Raw genomic sequence first — 22889 nt, 5'->3', positions numbered from 1 at the left:
AGGTGGTCAGAGTAGAGAGGTGGTCAGAGTAGAGAGGTGGTCAGAGTGGGGAGGTGGTCAGAGCGGGGAGGTGGTCAGAGCAGGGAGGTGGTCAGAGTGGGGATATGTGTGAGGGGTGAGGTTTAAGGGAAGAAAAAGTAGGTGAAGAGTAGAGGAGCACAGGACCTTATATAACACGTGGGTGTGTGGACAGATTAATTCCTCATTAAAATGGCACTGATACAAAGTTAATAAAAAGCTATAATGTAATCAGGAAATGCCCCAAGTGAGCAGTTTTTAAAAATTGTTAAAATCGTACCTATATCTGCCCAAAACTATAAGTAGTAGCAAAATTCACTAAGGCAATGGTAATATGGAGGTTCTCAGGCATAAAGTTTACAGAGTTTAAAGAGAAAAGTATACTAGCAAAAATCTGCAAAGACAATTCTGTCAATATACTAAAAACCATTGACTTGTTCACTTTAACTGGGTGAATTTTATGATTAGTGATTTATATCCCAATGAAGATGGTTTTTAAAAATCACCAAAAGCAGTCCAGATGCCATGGATCACACCTGTAATCCTAGCACTTTGGAAGACTGAGGTAGGAGGATTGCTTAAGAACAGGAGTTCATGAGACCAGCCTGGTCAACATAGCAAGATCTCATCTCTTAAAAAAAAAAAAAACTTAGCTGAGGGTGGCATCTGTGGCTCAGTGAGTAGGGCACCAGCCCCATATACCGAGGGTGACAGGTTCGAACCTGGCCCCGGCCAAAACTACAACAACAACAACAACAACAAAAAGTTAGCTGGGAGGGGTGGCCCATGTCTATAGTCCCAACTTCTTGGGACACTGAGGCAGAAGGATTGTTTGAGGCCAGGAATTAAAGGCTGCTGTGAGCTATGATGACACTACCTGTACTCTACCCAAGGTGACAGAGTGAGACCCTGTCTCAAAAAAAAAAAAATCAGCAAAGACATAGGAAGAAAAAGTAGTTATAAAAATATATTAACATACATCAATATTGAGGTAAAAGCAGACAATTTTCCTTGACACTGCAGAGAAATAACCACAGGCAAAAATTATTTTTATATTTCTTGTAACAAAAGTAAAAAACTGCTATCTATAATCAAAAAAAAAAAAGGTAAAAGAGATTGTGGAAACAAAGAATGCAATCTGTCAATCTCTACATTGAACATTACTTTAATTCCATTTTTCTACTCTCTGTAGACCTTACTTAGTAAGATAATTATGTTTTCACAAACATAAAAGCCACACTGAGGGAGCTTCTGTTAAGTATGTATCACTAAGAGAGCTATTGTTACTGCATTCAGAAAAGGCATGCAAGTCTCAATAACTAGAGAAAACAATGACATACAGGAAAGAGAAATTCTAGGCCAGTGATCATTTCTTTTTCAAGACAGGGTTCCAAAGAAAGGTACAAAGCATGAATAAAAAGTAGCAATATACAGCTTTGTTCTGGGTGATTGCTGTAAAGAGGCAAGGTTCAAATATTTTAGTCTCTTATTAGAAAAACAAATTAGTTCTTGCAAAATCCTTTTAAAATGACTTTAAATGACAGATACCAAAAGTGGAAGACAAGTATATCCTCAGAATTTGATCTACCAGAATAGAAATTGATTATTCCTATCCTTTGATACCACTCAGTTCCAGCTACTCAATCAAAATAGTTCAGCAAATAAAGAAACAAAACAAAACAAAAACTTGCCCCTTAATTTCCACTGGCCAACATAACTTGCTCAAACACTAAATGTAAGTCACTTGGTTTTAAAAGTTAGAACATGCTAAACCTACTATGTATGTCATAGTGCTTGGGTTTTACTTAAAACTGATCTGAATTCAGCTTTCTCTGGGAGTGTTTTGAGGGGAAGGAGTTGTTGTTGTGTTGAGACAGAGTCTTACTCTGACACCCTTGGTAGAGTGCTGTGGTGTCATAGCTCACAGCAACATTAAACTCCTGGGCTCAAGTGATCGTCTTGTCTCAGCCTCCTGAGCTGGGACTGTAGGTGCTAGCTATGATGCTCAGCTATTTTTCTATTTTACAGATGGGGTCTCACTCTTGCTCAAGCTGGGCTTGAACTCCTGAGCTCAAGTAATCCACCTGCCTTGGCCTCAGAGAGCCAGGATCTAACTTTGTTTTAATATATCTTCTCAACATGAAAAACAGCCAATGACCATGTAAACAGATTTAGGCAGAGAGGACACTGGCCTTGGAGTGAATAGTTTTGGATATCTTGACTCTGGGGACTCCCAAATAAACCAATGAAATCTCCACAGAAAGAGATGGCTTTTAATCTTCACATACTTACCTTAATATGCCAGGCATGCACTAGATGTTTAATAAATGTTTCCTAGATTATTACTTTTGATAGCCAATATTTAGCTAGCACTAAGTATTTTACATGCATTATATCATTTAATCGTTATAAGCACACTGTCAAGCAAGTTTTCATGTCATTAGCATGTGACAAATTCAGAAACTGAACTTTAGAGAGAGAAGTAACATGCCCATGTGACATGGCTGCTGGGAGGCAGAAAGAGGACTGCAAGGCCAAGTTCTTAACCAGTGTGCACCTGCCTGTCTGACCTGATCTGGAAACCAGCCAACGCAATCTTGGTGATCACTGGACATTCGAGGCTCCCCCATTTCATGTTTGTTTTATTGCTCTCCTTTTCCTACCATCTGTCTGCCTGGGAGTAGCACCAATAGGACTCAGCCTTGCCGCTCAGATGTGATGGACAAGCACCAGAGAAGCCACATATCACATAGGAGCTTGTAGGAAATACGGAATCATGGCCACACTCCAGAAACAAAATCTGCTTTTTAACAATGTACCCATGTGATTTCCCGGCACATCAGCTTGTATGGTTCTGGTTTAGACTATCTCCAAAAATGATACATTTCCTAGGACAGGAAAGAAAATCTGAGATGGAAAATGTGACAGAAGTGTGGTACTCGGTGGAAACAAAGTAGGCTACTGAGGCTGACCAGGACCTTCCTTTTCCTGGATAGTAGACACACGGATATTTATAAAGGATCCCCAGATCACTGAGAGAATACCAAATCTATAGGGCATGTACATATAGTTCCACTCCCTTCTAAACTTTCCCATGTCTTAGACCCATGTATCATGCAGCAAATAAAATAAGTCTTTGGTAAGTACTTATTCACTCATCAGGCAGAGCAGAGCTGTTCTACAGATAAATAAATTTCAACATCTATGTGATATGACCATCTTCCTTCACAGTCCAGGAATTACTTCTTTTCAAGGCCACTTTATTCTTTTGAATATTTACACATTTTTTGAGCACATATACAAAACTAAAGTGAACTTAAACTTGAGCATAAGTGGATTTAAACTTGAGTTTTTAAATAAGGTTTATGGCTTTTACTTTAAGTGGCACACATTATTCAGACAGAAATTTTTGCCTACATTTTTGTCTGAGAAGTGCAGAGTGACTCACAGGAGCCATGAGTTATGCTGCGCCGTGAGTCAGAGTCTCAGGATGGGGTTCCCTTTGTGCAATATTTCTTACCTGGTGAAGCAAGAGTTATAAACCCTAACAACTCCAGCTATAAAGCCATGCACATAGCCCGAAGTGGCCTCAGAAGAAGGTAAGAAATATGTTTGACTTTTTTTCTTAATCTCATTTTAAAAAGTAAAAAATAAATCACATTTATACTGAAATAAATCACAGTTCTGAATCTGAACTTCCCAGAGCTGAAAGAATAACAAAGGACACAGTGGAAAATCGTCTCTCTCCTTTGAGTTTTATCCTTTTTGTCACTTGAAATCTACTAGGCAGATTCTGTTCCTCAAAGCTGTCAAAGACACATTCTGAGCCCTCAGCACTGTCACTCTCCCCGTCTTCATGTAGGGAGAACTTGAACAATTACAGTGAATTTCTTGCCAATTAATCATCCAGGAATTTCCTAAAAATTTTGCAAAATGTCCCTCCTTCAATCACCATGGATCTATAATAAGAATTACTTTTACTTCTCAGCACTTTTATTCTGTTACTGTCACAAATCGTCCTCTGGTTTCAGAGATTTTCTATAAACTGCATTGAATAACCCAGGCCTTACAATAAAAGAAAAAGGAGGAAGTGAATGTGCTCAAACTTGGAAGGCAAGTAAGATGCAGAGCAAAGTTTAAGCCATTGCGGCTCCAAGGAGTCTGATTCAAAGCAGAGGCCAGAGGCCCCTGTAACCCAGAGTCAAAGGAGCAGTGGGCTGCACTGCCCCAGAAAGGATGTCCAGGGGCTTGAGGACTCCCAGGGTGGGGAGGAATCATGTGCGTGAGTTCCCACAACAGGTCGAATTCCCAGTCCAAATACGATCAGTAATGGATTGTATTAAAAAATGAGTAACAATTGTGCTAAACCAATCCCATTTCTGGTGGCACTGTTAACAGATATACCATCCTCATACAAAAGTAAATAGTAGGTTTACAGAGCTACAAAAACATTTATACTTTTGAACTGGTGGCTACACTTTTAAAATATGGGAATAGGGACATATACAAAGTCATTTACTGCTAAACAAACAAGGCAAAATTCAACAGTATAAATGTGGACACCTATACTTCATCTACATGTAAACTCTCACACACACACACACACACACACACACACACACGGAATGGTGGTTACCTAGACGGGCAGCTCTTCTTAGAGAAAGCACTTTGTTCAAGGCCAGCAACTTCACATCAGGGCTACTTGGGGGGCACACAGAGAGGGGGCGGATCACACACTACAGCTGGTGCTAGCTCTGAACTCTACACTATGGCAGTCACACAAACGCCTTCTGTCTAGGTTTCCTCATCTAAAAAACAGAGATGACATTTTTCTTTGATTCTGAGATGTGCTTTCTGTCCCCCTGTGCCCAGCACATATGTACTTTAACTTTTCTGAAATTGGTATAACTACGGTATTTTAAATCTATATTTAATGTAACAGGGTTTTCCTTGATCTATTTTTCTCTAAAGTTGATCTAAAGTTAATGGTGTATTTACCATTAATATAGTGTCTTAGAATCAAGGAAACACAATAGGTTGCCACTATCATTGCTGCCACCAGTTTTCATGAATAAAAACAGCAAACCCTGGTAAGGCCCACATTCTTCCCTTCAGGTACAGGCCAGCTCCTTTGTTGCCCCAGCTAATAATTTTTCTTAAATTAACCTTCTGTCTGGGCTTTCAGGAAAAATCTCTATACAGACTTCATGAAAAATTGCTGAGTTCTCAGATTAAAATAGGAGCATAACTTTGGACTGTATCTTATCAGCATTTATTTGAATGCTGATAATAAATTAACTTTGGACTTTGTCACTCAATCACATTGTCAAACGTTACAATCATTTTATCTAAATTTCTCTGAGCAAAGGTGGTAGGTATTAACCTTCCCCAATAGACAAGAACTTTATTACATCAGGATATTGGCAGGCACCTTTTCATTTACAAGCCACAATGAATGATGCGGTAACCAAGTGAACTGCCTTCACAATCATATTCCCCAGATGGTGTTACTTTTGGTCTAGGAGAAGCCATAGACTTTGGTCATCTGCTTCAGCTCTCACTTAATCAAGGTTTGTCTATAAATTTTTCATCCAAAGACATTTCTTATTAGCTGCTACCTCCTAAATCAGGTATAGTTAGGCATCCACATGAGGTAAGATCAAAATTCTCTCTTCCACTTTACCAAGCATTTACTGTGTGTCAGGTTCTAGTATGGAGTTTATAAGCACAGAGGTAAATAGAGCTCACCAGTGGGGGTTCACAGGCCAGGGAAGAATACCACAAATTCTCACAGTGTGAGCAGACCAGTAGGAACCCAGAGGAGCAGCTGCCCAACTGGGGACTGGGAAGTATGCCACAGGGAGGCACATCGGAAACAAACCTTGAAGACCACTTAAGGTCCACTGGGCACACCTGAACAGGAAGCCTATTCCAGAAACAAGGAAAAGGTAAGTGGGTTGGAGTACATGATCCAAAGAACAATAAATATGACCCTGGACATCTGAGCAAGAAAACGAGGGCCAAATAATTGGTTCCAGATACCTGAAGACTACCCAATTAGGTGTTTGGTTCTTCATGAAGAAGGTATTATGATTCTTGGGATGGGGACAGGTGCTTTGAAAGTGTACATTTCAATTTAACATCTGTAAGAAAATTCTTTAAAACAGCTATTAACAAGGAAACTGGTTGCCTTGAGTAGGCAATTTCATATCCTAATTATATAGTTTTAGAGTCACTTTGGGCTCTAATTCTAATTTAGCTAATAGTAAGGCCTTATAATATGTATAAATTGTACCTATATGTCTTGTGAGATAGGCACTCACCTTTTGCTCAGAGTTCCAACACCACCCCACACTGCCATCGGTGGCAGTCTCACACACAATGTGAGGACAGACTAGTGACCATCAAAGGTCCCTTCCAGCCTGGGCTCTCATTTGGTTGTTTCTACCCATTTCTGATTTGTCATTATTGCCTCAACTCACAAGGAAAGACACTAAAGGAATGTTCATTAAAACCCTGCTATGTAAATGCTAGCTATCATTACTATTGTTATTACTTTCTCTAATATTATCTTTCTACTAATACTATCATTTCTGATCCCGGGTTTTATATTTTATTCCTGTGTGTGTATGTATGTGTTTATGTTTAATGGTATGCAAATATTCTTAAAAGCCAATTCAGATATCTAGCACAGCATAAATAAATTCATAAAAAATGAAATAAAGTAACATTCCACAGGTGTTTTCAATCGACATGTAACAATGATAGCTAACTTTCATTTAACACAATGCATTAGGTGCTGGGGGAGGCCTTTATATACATTATTTAATTTAATTCTTAGAAGAGCCCTCTAAAGTAAATAGTATTATCATCTCCATTTTACAGACAAGGAAATTTAGTCTTACAGAAGTCAAGTAATTTGCCCAAGGTCACAGCTTATAATCAATGACCTAACCCTACACCAATCTTAATAGGTACACACTTTTTTAAAACAAAACTTTGAATAGTTGAAACGTTAGGGATTCTAGAAGACAAAACAAGTCACTTAATCTAATAAAATAGGTAGCAAAACTGACTGAGTTCATTTGGTCTTAATCTCACACCCCTAGCCACTTCTGGGGGGAGGAGCCACACAGTAAGCAGGTCGTGTTTGCCTAAGTGGTCTTTGAGCATCAGAATAAATTCCAGGCCTCATGCACACTATATAAGTCCATTCAGACCCAATATTCAGAATGGGCAAAGCTAGAAAGAGAAAGTAGGAATAAGGGCTGCTGGGAGTGGGGCAGGAAGGAGAGTGGGCATAAAGTTTCTTTTTGGAGTAATGCAAATATTCAAAAACTAGATTATACTTCATAGAGATGGTCACACAACTCTATAAATATTCTAAAAATATTGAATTGTATGCTTTATGAAGGTTAAAACTTTATGATCTATAAATCATACAATATCAACAAAGCTGTTAACAAACAATCTCCAGGCTCAGTGTCAAGTGTGCTCTCATGGTTCCGTGAAGCTTCTGCCTTCCAGAACAAACACGGAAACCAGATGTGTGTTCAGTAAATGTGGGCCCAAGAACAAAATGTTCAGACAACAATGGCAAGAATAACAGCCATGAGGGTGGAGGAGGAGGCTTTCCTTGGAAGCAGGAATCACCCTTTTGCCTCTTCCTCAAACATCACTAGATAAATGGTAAATGGTATTAGCTTTTATTTCTTACCAGCCTAAGATAAATGGAAATATAATTTCACTCATTCTTTCTTTTTTTATTTTTTTCTTTGCAGTTTTGGCCAGGCCAGCACCTTACTCTGAGCCAAAGGTGCCACCCTTCACTCACTCTTTCTAAAATGTGTTCAAAGGAGCAGAGTAAGATATTATGAAGAGCTGCCATGGAGGAATCACTAAGTGGACCCCAAAGGGCTCCAGTGGAGACTCCCAGAACCTTGTGCCCTGGATGCCTCAGTAGCTCCAGCTTCAGTGACTTCTTTAAGATGAGTGGGGAACAGGGAAGTCAGCTACTTTCAGGTTTTCTCCCATCCTCATCATTCAAATCACCTCTCCTAAGCCTTGTCCTCATATGTTAACTTGTTCCTTTCTATAATATCACCTGTTTTTGACCAAAGAAATGTTATCCTCCAGACCTGTGGGTACACTGAAAATCCCTCAAAGTATTCTTCCTGCACTGCTGCTTAAAGTTTTTGAGTGAGCTTCCTCCCACATCCCTTGTTAAATAAATTACATATCTTATAATTTGGTTAGCTATACACCTAAAATTTTAAGCCTGATGCAGACAAATAAAAAGAGCAGTTTTATAACATAATGCATAAGTTCTGCAAAACAAATTATTCTCCAAAGTAAAATTATCCTGTTCTTGCCCCAACTTTAACCTGTCATTCCTAATCTATTTTAATCTTTATTACAAAAACAGTAAATTCTTATTAAAGGAAATCTTACATCTATGAACAATTTTAGGAAACTAAAACCATTCTTATAGCCACAAGCTGATTATGAATAATATTAGTCTACTATTAAATTTTGGTCTATCTTGTTCTCATTTTTTTCCGTCCATGAATATTTTTTCCTTTTTTTTCTAAATATAATCATGTTTAAAAATACCAATATGCAGAAAAGTAAAAGAAAATATAAACCTTCAATTAACCCTTAAACCCCTATTAAATTAAGGTGATAATCTTTCTGTGGTCCCCTTAAGAACAACCCATGCATAGATCGATACATCAAACACATTCAGGTATGTGCTGTGCAAATAATTTGATATCTTGCATTTTAACTGAAAGAGCCATTATCACTGGCATGCATAATGGCTCACACCTATAATCCTAGCACTTTGGGAGGCCAACTCAAGGAGAATGCTTGAGGTCAGTAGTTTAAGAGTCTGTCTCTACAAAAAATTAAAAAACAAAAATAGCCAGATGTGGTGGATGGCACCTGTCCTTCCAACTACTTAGGCTGCTAAGGTAGAAGGATTGCTTGAGTCCAGGAGCATGAAGGTGCAGGGAGCTGTGACTACAGATCCATCATCACCATTTCCTCCTATTGTAATTTTTCATAAATAAAATTGTAATGGCCCACCGTGTAATTTTCTTCTTCTACTGTATATTTTTATTATTTATGATTTTTCAGGGTAATAAATGCTTCAATGAACTTTTTTTCGTATTTAAAGCTTTTACACCCCTACCTAGAAAATTCAAATCTAATTATTCCTTTTGTGACTTTTCTCTATGGATTTTGAGAAGAGAACATGCTTTCCCACCCAAAAATCTGACTTTTATTATTTGGTTTTTACTCTCCTTTTTTTAAATACAGCTTAGCTCCTTAATCTATCTGGGCTATCTTGTTGTATATTGTTAAAGGTTCCAAACTTATTTCACATGTTTACAGTTTAGCCAAATCTAGTGTAATTTATCAGCCCAACATTTTTGAAATGCACATTTACGTTTTTAATGGAAATACATGGTTCATAATGTTGGCTTTCCTCTAAGCTTCAGAGATCCTTCAAGACTGACAAAATAGACAGAGCTTTGATTATCAGCAGGATCATACTGCCAGGGAATAAAGAGGCCACTCATACAGGCCAAATTAAAACGGAACAATTAGAAGGTCCAAATTCCTAGCTTCGTGGTTTTATTATTTTAGCCTTAAAATGTCTCAAAAGTTTCAAGATGAGCTTAAGTGGTGGACTTACTCTTCATGTGGACTGATCACCACTGGTCTCATTTACTGACTAAGGGCTACCTCTATAACCTACCACTAGTAACCAGGTTTTGACACTGGTTACCAGCAGACCAGGTAAGAAAGCAGAAGAGAAGCCCACCCACTCCATCCCAGCAGAACAAGGGCAGAGGGGCTGGTCTTGCTGGTTGGCAGCAGGAGAATAGGGCATGTTCAATGTGAAGAGCATTGTGGATGTCAGAACTTATGTGGTTGTTCACAGTAATAAGCATTAGACTATATACAGCCTGAAAATAACAGTTTACCAGTTTCCCCAGCACAGTGTCCAAGGCACAATACTCTTACTGCTACTTACTAAGCTTCTCCAACTTAGATCAACTTAAACATTCTGGGGCAGTTTCCTTGAACCATACAATTAAAACAATAAAAACAATCTACCTCTCAGTGTTGTTGTGTGGATTACACAGGAGACTGGGAATAGCAGTTGCCCTTCACAAAGCCTTCTGAGTGTTCGTTACTACCACTTTCACCACTACTCCACCACTCCTACTATGACTCCCACTACTAGTGCCCCAGAAATTCCAGGTCTAACTTTGAGTTTTAGGTCCAATTTCTGACTTGGAAGGTCTAACTTCATTCTGTGTCCTCCAGAATGAAGCAAGCAAGCTCCAGAAGTATCATCTGCCCTCAGCTTCTGTAATCTCTCTGGGAAATTAGTATTTACTGCCATTACTCAAACAGTGAATTTCCAGGGTGGAGAACATCACGATCTCCCACACTTTCTCATACAAGGGCACAAGACCCACACACACCAGCACCATGGGCAGGCAGGGTAAAGGACAAGAACCAGGAGATTCAGCACAGAAACGGCAGGGGTGGCACCGCTCATCGCCATCATTGCACGAGTCTGACGAGGCAGTGAACTACAGACAAGAACCCACCATCCCAAATCACAGGGCAAAGACCCAGACAGTGGGCAGGAGTGGGGAGGGAGTGGAACTGGAGGGTCAGGGAAAAATCTATCAAGGCTCAGCAATCAGAAAACCCATCTTTAATAACACAACTACTTTTACTTATTTATTTCCTTCCTCAGGGTCCTGATCTACAAATGCCATTAAATTTTTCCATGTTTTGGGTGTGAGCCAATTCAAGTTGACGAATAAGGATTTGTCACCAACCCTGAAACTCAGATTCTGGGTCATGGGCTAGGCTCATAAATCATGTGAGGTGTAGAAGACACCTGCAGCACTTGGGCTATCATAAGAATGTGTGCTGGATAAAAAGCAATCAGCATAAAGCCCCACTTAGAATTAGATGGTATGTGATGGGAAATACCAGTGTGCCCATCTCTACTCGATTTTAGCCAAAAGGCAAAGATGTAACAAAACCAGCCAAGTGAAGTGAGAACAAGAATTGCAATATGTGCCCCCAATCTGAAATGAGGGTAACTTAAGATTTGCTTACACACTTTATCCAAATTTACATATTTTGGATGCTCTGCAATCGTTTTGTTGCTGTTGTTGTTGTTGTTGTTGTTGTTGTTGGTTTTTTGGGGGGTTTTTTTAGAGACAGAGTCTCACTTTATTGCCCTTGGTGTCACAGTTCACAGCGACCTCCAACTCCTGGACTTAGGCAATTCTCTTGCCTCAGCCTCACTAGTAGATGGAACGACAGGTGCCTGCCACAACGCCTGGCTATTTTTTGTTGCAGTTTGGCCAGGGCTGGGATTTGAACCAGCCACCCTTGGTATATGGGGCCGGTGCCCTACTCACTGAGCCATAGGCAGCGCCGCCCTGCAATCATTTTTTTCTCCTCACTTTTGGGGAAAACATATTTTAATGTGTAAGTGTTTGGGAAAACCCTAAAAAGTCTGATTTTTAAGGAGTTTCTCTCTTTGCCAGTCATCCTTTGCCACACTGCATGTTTCTGTTTCTAATCAGTAGTATTTTACTTTGTTATTAACTCTGGAAGAAAAGTCTGTGAAGCACGTGGAAACAAAAACAGAGATCTGTAAGATACAAATTGGTTCTGTGTAAGCTCTTTAAAGACTTTTACCTATACCCACTAAACATAAACAAGCAACCAATGTTAACACATCTTAACTTTTCTTTAAAAAATCAAGCAGCTTCAAGCAAGTTGACAAAAGATTCTCCTTAAAATTTAAATTAATAGCACTTAATAATTAATAATTGCATAATAGCATGTATGTCTGGCATATATGTAAAACATAGGAAAGTCATAGAAATCTTTGCACCGTTTAGAAAGCTAAAATGACCTAATGGATTTGCTGTTAAAGAAAATGTCTGTGAGGCAGAGCCATCAGATGTCTGTGCAATCACTTCCTGGGATATGAAAGACAGTCACATCTGTGACCCTGAAATGGTATGCAGACAACTTTACAGCTTCAACTTCAGCTTAAAGTTTAGCATATCACTTCAAAGATTTTATTTAAGTCCATTTCCATCTTCCCTTCTCCCTCAATGTTTTTTTTTCCTTTTTTTTTTATTAAGTCAAATACACATAGATCATGAATACTTTCATGCATATGTGGGGTACAATGTGCTGATTTTTTTTTATACAATCTAATGTGGTTACATTAAACCAATCAACATAGCTCTCACCTCATTTACTTGATTATTGTGCCAAAACATGTATGTTCTACATTTCACAGATTTGACCTCAATGTTTTTTTGAACAGAGAACATGAAAGACAAGACCCTTTCTGCTGCTCTGAATTTCCCAGTGGAAGGAATAAAAGAGGAGAATAAAATGGCAGTAAGAGAAGCATATTACCATATTTTAAAGCATTCATAATTTCCCTGAACTAAATCATACTTAAAATAACATACAGCAAAAAAGCTAACTTTCACAAAGTGTTGCAAACTTTAAGACATTATGAAATTGAACTATTCTTATGGAACAATTTCATGCCAGAATGCTTCGGAGCAGATTAACAAAACTAAACTTGCTCTCTGGATATTTAATGAGATTAAGAAAGATATTTTCCTGGCATTTGATTTCGTAATTAATATTAACAATACTTGTATGTTTTGCAAGTCACACCCCATTTTTATAGTTGTTTATTCCTAGGGTAATCTCGCATTCTGAAGAGTCACTGGAGCATAAAAATAGTGACAAATGAGAAAGAGATTCAGCTGGGCTTAATCCACCTGTAGCTCTGCCTAAGTCAACTGCTATAAAATATCACTGGTATTTTATGAGGTATTATAGAAAAGTGCCAAACCTTTCAAAGAGAAAATTAAAAATGATATTCTGGTTCCTGGTAAATCCAGGGAGTAGGCCCAAGGGAAAACCATGCATCAAACAAGCACAGACAAGTGTGGTGAGTGACGGCAACACTCACTAGGGTGGCACACACTGCTGAATGTTCAAGCAATTAAAACCAACTGTGTATAAAATTATAGTTATACCTCAAGATTTAATGAAAGTACACAAAGGAAGTAATTATTACAAAATAAAAAGGAACTGAAGTGTATATAAACAATTACAAATTTCTAGGCTGCAAATTCAACACTGGTATGTTATTTCCTCTTGGCTTTTACTTGCATGTAAGATTATCAAATGGTGAGTAGATTATAAGGAGAAACATAATGCGCCAAACCTTTGTAGGATCAACAAGCTCGTGTTGTTTGCTAAAAGAACACAGCAGCAGCACCACTGCCACCCTGTCTGCCAGGTCAGCTCCCTGCAACCACAGAAAGAAAATCTGGCCCATGCAGCAGAAAGTTCAAAACATGATTTACTAACCTGGTGCCTCCGTGAAAGTAGCCACTCCATACCACTTGAAAGAAGGAACCCTTACTAAGGAACCAATCTCCCTCCGAAGCAGCTGATAGCTGAGGGGGAAACACTGGCTACTCTGAGAATCCACAGAAACAGGGAAAGCCGCCCTGTTCCCACGCCCAGTTTTAGTGACTCCCAACTGGCAACTTCAGTTGCAGTGGAGCTCACAAAGCGTCAGCCTATAAGCTTTAGTAAAGAATTGAAACCACTCCCATGTGTTAAACAGACACTAGACTGCTGTGAGAAAGAAAACCCACATACAGAATGAGCTGAGACTTCAGGCTTCATTTCTGTACTTGCTTGCCCAAGATAACTATAGCACAGACTCAAAGAGCTCTCTCTCCCTTTTCTGTCCTCAGACATTGTATTAAAGTGACTCTATTTATTTTAAACAAGAGGGATACAGTCTGCCCTGCATTAGGGCCACTAAACAACTTTTACCCTGTGTAAGCTGGGTGGTGCTTATGGACCATAGAACACTGTAATTTTACACTGTATAAGAGGGACATATAAAGTTATTTCTGAGAATCAAACTGATATAATATCACTATTTTCATATTTTTGATAGCATTAAATAAGTCTAAAACTTCATCAATCCCAACGTCCAAACATTAATACACGTTCAAGAGGAAAGTTGGTCAAAAAGACTAACTTCTGATTCTGACTTGGTGTCTACAAATCTTAAAAGCACCCACATTTAGAATGCAATATCTTGATGTTTACATGTACATGCACATTATGGCATATGACATACAAAAAGTTATCTCTTTAAATATTATTGCCTTCAGAAGATAAAGAGTTGCAAACAGCTAAATGTGTGTTCTTTTCATATAGTAGGCATTTTCTTCCCATTCTTTTTCCTCAATATAAAATAAAATAAAATGTCTGAAGGCAAAATAAATAAGTAAAATGAAACTTAATGTCACTATGGTTCAAGTTAAGAAATTTAAATTTATTTTTCATTCTAGAAAAATTTAATTGGTAATTTCTTTAAGGCAGTTAAGTGTTAAAAATAGTCAATAATGTTCCAGTATATTGCTCAAGAAAGAATAAGAATCTATACTCAGCTTTTAACACAATGTATATACATTCAGTATACATAATTCAATATACAATTTCCCTGGTTTTCAGTTATGATGACTTGATTTTCTGATTTCTGCTATAAATAAGACCTATTTTAACATAATGGGCAAGATTTTCTACTTTGATTATTATTTCTTCTGCACTATAAGACTGGACAAAATATGCCAAGAAAAGATTGATTCACTTGTTGCCAAATAGATTTACATCTATTTCTGGTAAAATTTAAGTTACTCAAAACCTATGAAACATCTCAATGAGGTCAGCCATGCACATCCTGGAGACTATTTCAGATCTGACACTCACCCCACACTCCCCTCCCACTCCCCTGAGGCTGCATCCCCTGGGGGCCTCTTGGAGCAAGGGAGCAGGACAGTCAACCTGGTGAGAAGCTGGGCTCAGAGCACCTCTTGCCTGTAAAGGAGCTAGTGCCCCACCTGCTGGCAAAACCAAAAGCAGGCTGGGAGAGTTGAATGAGCCTCAAAGAGAAATAATATCACTTTGATATTGGAAGAAAAAATGAGAGAGAATCAATCATAAGAGTACATTAATTTTACTTACAATGTGTGGTTAAGGATTATTAAAATTTTTCCACAAGAGCATAATATTTTCAGAAGATACGAAAATGCTCATGGAAAAAATGTAATTCTATTAAAAACTATCCCTTTTATGTGGATCTGGTTTGCAAACATATATGTTGGTTTGTATGCCCAGGTAAATCCTCTAATAATAATGATATGATCTCTCCTCTACTCAAACAGCTTCGAGAAATATTCCTGTGAGATCAAAACAATCTTTGAAACGGAAGAAATACAAATAAATCCCTAACTTCACTAGATAAACTGCTGTGAGACTATTCTCCATTGTTCTGTCAAAAACCTGTATCCCAAGGATTTTCCTTATCTTTCTGTCAAAAATTATTTCCTTTAGATTCATATAAATTAATTCTGCTAATATCAATGTTTGATATTAACCTCAACGAAGATTAAGAACAGTAAATATTTTGTAATGCACTATGGTCTTTGACAAAGTTGCCATGCTCTTTAATAAAACCCCAGCAAAAATTATAGTAGGATTGATTTTTTAATGAGCCCAAGCCACACTATTATTAGAGCTCTTCCTATGTGCCACACTTGGTCCTAAAGTGTTTTATAAGTACCAACTTATTTGAACCATTCTATTATTAGTTTTACAGACGAGGCAGTTTTACAGATGAGAAAAGTGAGGCATCCCATAAGTAAGTACTTTGCCAAGGTCTCACTGTTAGACGTGGAGCTGGGATTAGACCCCTGTCAGCACCCCACACTGTATGCTACAGAACTATCTTCCTGAGCACACACCTCTTGTGAAACCCTGCCAGGTCCTAAACAAATGCAACAGAGGGGGAAGAAATGAACAATAACTTCTCTGAACAGTTCTCATGAAGGTTTTCCAGAGAAGCAGCCACAGAACTGAGACCTTAAGGCATCAGCTCTCAAGGCGGGGGAAAGTGGAGGGTGCTGAGAGGAACTGCCTGCAGTGAGCCTGGAGAGGCTGCAGGTCTGGTCGGAGGAAATGCTGTGTGGAAGGGAAGCCTCTGGTGCCATATCATGGGGACAAAGAATCATCTCGAAAAGATTTTGAACCAGAAAGTAACCCAATGTGTAGGTTGAAAGGTTAAGTAGGAGGAACCAAGGCTTGCTGGGCAAGAAAAAATTGCAAAGACATTCCAGGTAAAGGGAAGGACAGACCAGTGCTTTAAAATGTGCACGTTTACACTTTCACCGAGTTTAACTGGTAGAAGGAGTAGGGTAACCTGGGCCGCAGCTTGTCCACTAGCTCTCTCCCTCGTCCAGCCAGGTTTGAGGCTGAGCCACGCATGATTGTGAATGCCATTCAGGGAGCTAGGGAACCAGGAGCCAGGAGCAGGAGCAGGATGGTGGGAAAAGGGTGTAGGAGGGCCATATCTAGGAGTTTGCTTTAGGAAGCTAGGTCTAAGCCCCTGTGGGAGAGGCAGGCCTTGTGCCCCTCCTCTCAGCAGAAAAGTGACATGTAGGTGTCACTGACAGGAGAAGGGCAGAGGCAGCTGGGGGCCAGTAGCGCACACAATTGGCCTCTGACGAAAGAACAGAATAGGAGGCAAGGGTGAAGTTTTAAGGCGAGAGGTTCTGAGTATATCAGACAAAATCAGGATGTGGGTGGGAAATTTTTTCATTTTTATTTCCACTAACCTCTCACTGAATTTCTTTCTAATTACAAATATAGGTTAAAAAAAATCCACGGGGGGGGGATGGGTGGAGGGAGGGTGATTGGAGAGATCACTTCTATGGTTTATCTTACAAGGGTACAAGTGAATCTTTCTAAGAGTAGACTATAAACGTCTTAACACAATAACTAAGAAAATGACATAAGGGCTATGTTAACCAGTTTGATGAAAATATTTCACATTGTATATGAAAACACCACACTGTACCCCAAGATTGCATTAATGTACACAGCTATCATTTAATTTTAAAAAAAGAGGGTCTGTTAATGTTAAGAACCAGTGAATTAAAATAAATGAATGTAAATTTAAAAAAAAATCCACAGTAAAATTAGCCATTCCTGTGACTTCTCATTTATAGAATAAAATATATTTACATATCACATTATAGTTATTGCAAATATCTCAAAGTATCAACTTTATTTATCACTCTTCAAATTACAATAGTTGTAGAGCTGCCACTAGATATTGGCAAGTGATACACTTTGATAAACAGCATGGGTTACAGTATTGCATATTTACCTAGTATGTTGATAACTTCGTATAACTGGTTTCCTTTATAATCCTATGCATTTTAATTTTATGTAGTAAATTTATGTTAAATAATCCTTACATGGTAAACGTTATTCTGTAGATTGATCATTAATTTCATTAGATTGTCAAAGAAGTCCCATGGCACACAAAAAAAGTAAGGAACATCAGACTTAAAAGGAAAGGGAAAAGCCACTGGAAGACACTTAAAATGGCATTTAGGAACAGGGACCCTGGTAGGAGATGAAGCCAGCATTCAAATCCAGAATGTAAACCCAAGACTTCAGATTTTGTGTTTTTCCGCCACCTAATCCACGCCCTAAGGTAACAGAAGTCATCCTCCTTCATTTGTGTGAGCAAAGTTCTTTCCTACGTGAGCACATCAGCTCAACCCTGGGACCCCAACAGGAACTCACAGGCAGTTCCAACTGGCCCAGCACAGAATGGTCTAAGAAGACACCAATTCCTAGGCCCCAGCACTGTGCCAGCCCCAGATGGATGGTGGCATCTGTCACTGAGCTGTGGTCACAGTGATCAGCATTCCCCCATTCAAGGCTGGATAGGGGAACTCAGTTTTCCTAAGCCTGAGCAATTTCATGAAGGAAACACCCTGAACTTATGCCCAGGGCTGGAGAGACTGCATTCATTTGTTAATACACTCGGTGACTTCGAAAAAGTGTTTTTCCAACTACCAAGTCCTGGCTAAAGTGTGATGTATACTCCTAAACCCACTGGAGGGATTTCTGACTTGGGTCTCCCCCTGTGCCAGATGTTCTGGTACTTTTTACTCCTTCTGTATTCCTTTCTGTCTAATAAAACCCTATCTTCCCACTGATCTGTGGTCCATGGGTTCATTCTTCAAATCCCTGAGACCAAGGACCTACTGAAGAAGAAATTCTGGTGACATATCTTGGGGGCATCATCCAGGATTGAAGATTTGTAGTAAGCAATGGGACCACTCACCTATCTTGTTTTTCTCTATAATCGTGATAACGGAGATAATAATTTGGATGCCGTCAGCCCCTGAAAGTACACAGCACTACTGCTGACCTCTAGGTTATGGCCAGAGGCTGTTGGGGAAGGAATTTTCTAATTCACCTTGGCTCCAAAAGAAAGAAGCCATAGCAGGGTGGCGCCTATGGCTCAAAGGAGTAGGGCACTAGCCCCATATGCCGGAGGTGACAGGTTCAAACCCAGCCCCAGCCAGAAACTGAAAAAAAAAAATAGTGAGGTAGTAGTAATGTGACTGTTGAAAAACTAGACTGAATAAACTTAATAAAAAAGAAAGAAGCCATAGCGAAAGTTAGGAGGCTTCTGAGCCAGTTCTGTCTCGACCCCTTTTCTCTGATTGAGAGCAGAGCAAAACAGAAATAACACCCAGAGGTCCTGGGGTCCCTAGCAATGGTTCTGACCCCAGGGCACTGGAGGGCTTCTGAAAAAGTAGTCTCCCAACTCTTCTACTATCTTCTCTTCTCTTCCATGGTCCCAGACTTTTTCTATTTATCTCTATAAATCCCTGCCACTTTCTCTCTATCGCCTTGTGGTTTGCATGCTTTGTTTTAGTGTTGGTAAAGGTTTGCTTTCTATATTTAGTTAAGTTTGTTCTGGCTCTTTCTGGTATTTTCAGATATCATAAGCATGTTTCAGAAAGGTCCTTTTCATCGCCTTCACTACAAAATTAAATTCAACTGCCTTTTTGTGTGTTTGAGGAAAAAAACTGAACTTTTTTTTTTTTTTTTTTTGAGACAGAGTCTCAAGCTGTCATTCTAGGTAGAATAGCTCACAGCAACCTCAAACTCTTGGGCTTAAGAGCTTCTCTTGCTTCAGCCTCCCAAGTAGGTGGGACTACAGGTGCCTACCACAATGCCCAGCTATTTTTTTTGTTGTTGTTGTTGCAGTTGTCATTATAGTTTTAGCTGGCCCAGGCTGGGTTCAAACCCTCCAGCCTCAGTGTATGTGGCCGATGCCCTACCCACTGAACAGAGACTTAGCAGTTAGCTCTAAACAGAAGGCAAAATGATTCCCCTACCTGACTTCTCTGGGCAACCAGAAGCCCGTGAGGGAAAGCCCTAGGCAACCCCTGTGGTAAGAATGGCCCTAAATCCTAAGCTACAGTTCAGTCTCTTCTTTAAAAGAAAAAAAGGAAAGAAAGAAAACCTTTAAAAATGAAGAAAGGCAAAGAAAATGACCCTGGGTATTTCATTTTTTTCTGGTGTATTGTAAATGGAAGGGTTCAAAGTCATTCCAGGTTTCTCTAAGAGTTGGGCTGGTTGTAGCTGGTTCTAATGCAAAAATTTTAGAATGTCTCTCAACCTTGAGTTTAATTATTGTTACTTTGCTAACTTTGGGGGGAAGAAAAGAGGCTGGAAAACATAGCATTTAAGACCTGCTCACAGTAAAAAACCTATTTTCCTTTATTACTGGGAATTTAGAAAAAGCTTGTAAAAACTGTAAAAGGTTACACATGCAAGCACCTCACAGTCATTTTCTCCAGGGTGGGGCTCATCCCCACTTTGATTGACAGGTATATACTCAATGGCAGGTGCAGAAAAGGGCAAAACTTGCATCAAGTGGGACCAAGCTCCCGGATACCTGATTTCTCAATTACCTGCTGGCAAGTAATAAAAATAGGAGACCCAACAGGTACCAAAGCGCTATACTGGTAATTGTGGCTAAATCCAGACAAGCACATGAGCTGAGGAGGCCACTCTTCTTAGGAATTCTTTCCCAAGCATTGGAAGGACGCTTCCTTTTCTTTGGCTGGAAGGCTTTCTGGGTTGGTCAGAAGACACTTTGACAACTCAGAACACAGAGAGTGAGACTGATTTAAGATGCTGGACATTTGTTCTTTCCCACAGATGGGTAATGTTCTCTATCTAAGAGAATTCCCAGGTAACATGTTCTCTTGGCAAGAGACCTGGCATCAGGTGGAGCCACTATAGCTCCTGAGTACCTGATATTTCAGCCTAGTCTGCCAAACACACTGCTAGACTGTATTCTGAAACACTGGGACATGTTTGATCCCCAAATGCTGAAGAAAGAATGTGTGGTTTTCTTCTGCACCCAGGCCTGGCCTCAGTATCAACTCTCCAACAATGAACAGTAACCACCAGAGGGTACTCTAAAGTTATGGTAAACAAGAAGGGAAGTGGTCTGAAGTGTTCTATATACAAGCTTTCTTTTTTCTCAGAGATAATCCCCAACTGTGTAAAACCTGTCAGATAGATTCAGCTCTCCTGGCTGTAGTAACTTTCCCAAATGGCCAGGGATTCCTGACAGAGATGCTGTCTAGTTCAAACCCACCATCCACCTAGTTCAAACCCACCATCCACTTCTGCACCTTCCTTGATGCCTTTAGAAAACCCCAAGAAACAATGTTTCAAGAGTTTCTTCTGGTCCTTTTGGGACCCCAGGTAAACAACCATATCCTTCTTTGTGTCCCTTAGTAGACTGTAGGCAGTGAAAGGGGAAATGTGCGAATATTCACTCCATTTTCTCTAGCAGATTTAAAACAAACTGAAGTTGATTTAGGGAAATTTTTGGATGACCCAAATAGGTACACAGATATTCTCCAAGGGTTAGGACAAAGCTTTGACCTCTCTTAGAGAGCCGTAATGCTACTACTAGATCAAAATTTAAGTGAGAAAAATGAAATCCTAGATAAAGCTAGAAAGTGGGATGATTTGTGGTTCATGTCCAATACTGATAGTGGTATGCCTCCTGAGGAAAGGGACAGTTTCCCCATGGGGAGACAAGCAGTTCCCTTTGAGAATCTTGAATAGGACCCTGAGAAACAAGGTAACTAGTGATATAAACTTTTTCTAGTGATATGAACATGTATCCTGGAAGGTTTACATTGATCCAAGAAAAAGCCTATGAATTATTCTAAGTTGTCTACTATTGTACCAGGAGCAAAGTAAAAATCTCTCAGCCTTTCCTTAGCAGCTTAGGGAGGCAATGAGAAAACACACCAACTCTTTTAAATTATTTTTAAAAGATAAATTCATCATACAGGCAGCTCCAGACATTTGAAGAAAACTCCAGAAATTGACTCTAGGCCCAGATCATAACCTGGAAAATATTCTTAAAATGGCCATAGTAGTCTTTTATAATCGAGATCAGGAAGAAGAGGAGAAAAAAGAGAGAAGGAATTTTTAAAAAGAATAACAGCTCTAGTAATGTCACTCCGACAAAAGGGAATCATTCAGGGCAGAAGGAAGTCAGGGGAGCTAAGGACAAGTGCTTCCAATGTGGTCAGACTGGCCACTTCAGGAGAGATTGGCCCTGGGAGCACCACCTGTCAGGCAAGCCACTGTGCCCCTGTACAGAATGCAAGGGTGACCACTGGAGGGCCAGCCCATCCCCAAAGGTGAAGGAGTCCTGGGACAGCTATGTCCATCAGCCTCCAAGCTGGACTGGGGTGCCTGGGGTAATTTCTCATGTATCCAGCTTGTGTCAACACCCCTCAAGAGCCCCAGGTCTGCCTCATAGTGGAGAGCCAGGAGGCAGAGTTTCTTCTGAACACTGGACCAACCTTTTCTATATTCCTCTCTAAACCTGGTCTTCTGTCCCCCAAATCTGTAACTATACAGGGGGTATCTGGAAAGCTACTACCAAATTCTTCTCTTAGCCTTTAGCAATTGAGGTGATTGGCTATTCTCTCACCCCTTCCTAATCATGCCTGAAAGTCCTGCTCCCCTTTTGGGGAGGGACATGCAAACTAAAGCAGGAACAACCACTTATATGAATATGTGATAAGAACCTATACTATGCCTTCCCTTTTTAGAGACAAATTAACCCAGAAGTATGGGCTACCGAGGGACAGGTGGGAAGAGCGAGATATGCTCAACTAGTCCAAATTAAATTAAAAAATCTCACCATCTATGGCAGTGCCTATGGCTCAAAAGGGTAGGGTGCCGGCCCCATATGTCAGAGGTGACAGGTTCAAACCCAGCTCCAACAAAAAAAAAAAAAAAAATCCCACCATCTAGCCCAATCAGAAACAATACCCTCTGGCTGTATATGGAAGTTCACACCTATAATCCTAGCACTCTGGGAGGCTGAAGCAGGTAGATTGCCTGAGCTCACAGGTTCAAGACCAGCCTGAGCCAGAGCAAGACCCCTGTCTTTAAAAATAGCCAGGTGAGGACGGTGCTTGTGGCTCAAAGGAGTGGGGTGCAAGCCCCATGTACCAGAGGTGGTGGGTTCAAACCAAGCCCCAGCCAAAAATGGCAATAAATAAATAAATAATAGCCAAGTGTTGTGGCAGGTTCCTGTAGTCCTACCTACTTGGGAGGCTGAGGCAAGAGGATTGTTTAAGCCCAAGAGTTTGAGACTGCCGTGAGCTGTGACACCACAGCACTCTACCAAGGGAGACAAAGTGAGACTCTGTCTCAAAACAAACAAACAAACAATACCTTCTAAAAGCAGAAGCTAATAATGGGCTAATACCCATAATACAAAAATCTAAAGCAACAGATATTAACACCTTGCAGTAGTCCATGTAACACTCTTTTTTTTTTTTTTT

At 39.8% G+C, this 22889-nt stretch overlaps 1 protein-coding gene across 5 annotated transcripts in view; it reads right to left on the bottom strand.

Annotated features, from left to right (window-relative positions):
* The window catches only part of PLD1 (phospholipase D1), a 301656-nt gene that overhangs the window by 239078 nt on the left and 39689 nt on the right, over nucleotides 1–22889 (bottom strand). For 4 of the 5 annotated variants that reach the window (XM_003794294.3, XM_012807919.2, XM_023515752.1 and 1 more), the window contains exon 1: nucleotides 13474–13548. The exons of the other annotated variant lie outside the window; for it this stretch is intronic. The gene's annotated coding sequence lies outside the window, so the exon portion shown is untranslated. Of the gene's footprint in view, nucleotides 1–13473; nucleotides 13549–22889 lie in introns of those variants that run through there. 5 annotated transcript variants of the gene reach the window in all.

This window comes from Otolemur garnettii, unplaced genomic scaffold, assembly GCF_000181295.1.
Source record: "Otolemur garnettii isolate 467f Iridium unplaced genomic scaffold, OtoGar3 scaffold00078, whole genome shotgun sequence".
Taxonomy (NCBI): Eukaryota; Metazoa; Chordata; class Mammalia; order Primates; family Galagidae; genus Otolemur; species Otolemur garnettii.
This window is presented reverse-complemented; position numbering and strand designations above follow the sequence as displayed.